We start from the raw sequence: 3,438 nt of genomic DNA, 5'->3' as shown, positions 1-3,438 counted from the left end.
AGAAGGAGTCATCTTGGAAACTATCTAATATGTTTATGCCTAACCCATAATTAGTAGCTAGTATAATATGGTTCTACAGGTACCACGATGTCATGGTACAAACCACTATGCAAGGAAATGGCTCTAGTCATCTATAAGTATGAACAAAACCAGAAGAAAATGCATCTATAATTTTTCTATCCACCCCACCACTTAGTAATCAGGAAGTTATCCTTTGCATCCAACCTGAATTTTCCCATTTCAGCTAAACCCACAAACCAGAACCCTGCCATGTTTGTTTTTTATGGTCCTGGTTGGGAATCAGTCTGGGTCATGGAAAGAGCATTTGCCACAGAGTCACAAAGGTCTGCACTGCAGTAGCTTAACACTTGGCATGCCACTAAACTCTCTCGAGCCTCAATTCATCACTTTTACAAATATTATCTGCCTTAGAATCCTGTTCTGACAATTATTTGGAGGTGCCCCATGCATTGCATTTGGCCCATAGAAAGTATGCATTGATTGTGAGTTCCTTTCCATTTATTTCTAATGGATTTTACCATTTAAGGAAAAACATATTTTTTAAACTCAGGGCTTTTTTTTTTTTTTTCCAGCTCATTATTTTTATCCAGGACCATTATAGCTATTAAGTGTTTTGGGTTTCTCTCTCTCCAGAGACATTTTATGATGCCAATTAGAGGTGCAAGTATACGAAGATTAGAAAGTAATGACTAGCAAAGTGAACAGCAGATTTCCACTCTCGACACCCAGTTTGCTGCTACTGAGGCTCATCTCTGAGTAGCTAACTCTTTATGAAAAAAAAGACAAAACTGTGGGGTCAAGGGAATATCATTAAGACTTTACAATTCAGAGAGACTGTTTTTTTTCCACTGTATATTTTTTCCTGTTTTGTCGAAGATTATTTGACCATAGAGTTGAGGGGCCATATCTGGGCTCTCTACTCTGTTCCACTGGTCTATGTGTCTGTTTTTATGCCAGTACCATGCTGTCTTGGTGATCACAGCTTTGTAGTAAAGCTTGAAATCAGGTAACATGATGCCCGCGGTTTTATTTTTGTTTTTCAATATTTCCTTAGTGATTCGGGGTCTCTTCTGATTCCATACAAATTTTTGGATTATTTGCTCCAGCTCTTTGAAAAACACCAGTGGAATTTTTATCAGAATGGCATGTTCATCATCACTAGCCATCAGGGAGATTCACGTTAAAACCGCATTGAGATATCACCTTACACCAGTTAGAATGGCCAAAATTAATAAGACAGGAAACAACATGTGTTGGAGGGGATGTGGAGAAAGGGGAACCCTCTTACACTGTTGGTGGGAATGCAAGTTGGTGCAGCCTCTTTGGAGAACAGTGTGGAGGTTCCTCAAGAAATTAAAAATAGAGCTTCCCTATGACCCTGAAATTGCACTACTGGGTATTTACCCCAAAGATAAAGATGGAGTGAAAAGAAGGGCCATCTGTACCCCAATGTTTATAGCAGCAATGGCCACAGTCGCCAAACTGTGGAAAGAACCAAGATGCCCTTCAACAGATAAGGAAGATGTGGTCCATATACACTATGGAGTATTATGCCTCCATCAGAAAGGATGAATACCCAACTTTTGTAGCAACATGGACGGGACTGGAAGAGATGATGCTGAGTGAAATAAGTCAAGCAGAGAGAGTCAATTATCATATGGTTTCACTTATTTGTGGAGCATAACAAATAGCATGGAGGATAAGGGGAGTTAGAGAGGAGAAGGGAGTTGAGGGAAATTGGAAGGGGAGGTGAACCATGAGAGACTATGGACTCTGAAAAACAATATGAGGGTTTTGAAGGGGCGGGGGTTGGGAGGTTGGGGTACCAGGTGGTGGGTATTAGAGAGGGCACAGGTGTGGTGCAAAAACAATGAATACTGTTACCCTGAAAAGAAATAATAATAATTAAAAAAAAAAAAAAACACTCACACAGAGCTTGGAGGCAGGTGTGGGTCATGAGTGGTGATGGGGGCGGGATGGGTAGGGGGTGTGGGGGTGCTTTTACCAAAGCCTTGTGCTGTGCAATTTCCCTGGATGCCCTGGGACTTGAATTTCTGGGGAAGTAAAAATGATTCACTCAGAGAACAGAACTGAAATTTCAAATAATGTAAGTTGTCCTCGCTAGTCTTTATAATAAAATGCTCTCCCCCCAGGCCCCCCCAAAAAACTTTACAATTTGGGATCATTTGAAGACCATCGGGGATAGGGATGGCCACTGTAAGCAGATAACCCATTTTCACTAGGACTGCACAAGCCATAGGGCCATTCTTTATTAGGATAGAAGTGTGACAACAGCCAAATTGTAGGGAGCTGGGAAAGCTGAATCACCAATGGGAATAACCAAAGTCAGGGTCCAGTTTTACATTCACGGGTCTCCTACATTTTATTCTTAAACACAAAGAAGTTTCTCAATAAATGTGTGAATTCAATGTTGAATCAGTCCTTGCTCATGTGGATGAAATTATATTGAGTTTTCCTTTCAATTTTTTGCTTTTCTGCCTCTTGGGACCATTCCTCTACCTCCTCCTGTCCAAGAACCACGGGAGTAAGAATGAAATGATTTAACTTAATTTCAAGCCCACAAATAAGTTTCCTATACTCTGAAAACCATTTTCCTTCCTCTGAATGGGATCAGTAATGCCTGTGTGTGGGACCTTATCCATTCCAGCCATCACTAGCTCATGTCCCGTCTCCCTTGGGATTAATGCAACCACAGCCCGTCTAGCTTCCCAAGTCCTAGATGAGCATTGCTTCTCTCCTCCCCAGCCCACACCATCTGGTCTCCAAGCTGTCGTTGGTATGTTTTTCAAAAGCAACACCATCTGGCATGCTAACCACCTCCATAGTTCTGTCCATAGTAGATGGAAGTAACCGACTCCACAAGGAAATCTGGAGCAGGTCTTAAGGAAAGACATGGTGTCTACCCACAACCCACCATCCTGGCACTTCCGGTCCCAGCCATATGGCACAGTTCCCCCCAAACCTCCAGGCCAATGTGTATGTACTCTGTTCTCCCTGATAATTTTTATTTATTGAAGGGGAATCACCTTAGAAATATACGTTTCCATGATATCTACACTGCCCGTTCCAGGTTTGATTCAGGACTTGTCTCAAAACACTCTGCCCTTACAGATGTCCAGGGGCTTCAGCCACTGTGGATTATACAGCTCCCATTGCTGGCCTGAGCTCACTGGAACAATCCCTTCTGTCTGAGCACCCTTGGAGCCTAATATGGAATGCAGCAACAGCAGGCACCATAGTCGTGGTTCAGGAAAGAGCGAAACATTTTGCATATTTTGCAAAATGATGCATGCTCTAACGAAATACAGTAGAAGACTGAATAACCCAGATTCTGAAGCTGGAAGCATTCAGAAAATCACCCTGGGTGTGCACTCTCAGATCATCACTTTTTTGGGG

This window comes from Mustela nigripes, chromosome 3 (genome assembly GCF_022355385.1).
Source record: "Mustela nigripes isolate SB6536 chromosome 3, MUSNIG.SB6536, whole genome shotgun sequence".
Lineage (NCBI taxonomy): Eukaryota > Metazoa > Chordata > Mammalia > Carnivora > Mustelidae > Mustela > Mustela nigripes.
Note: the sequence above shows the minus strand (reverse complement) of the source record.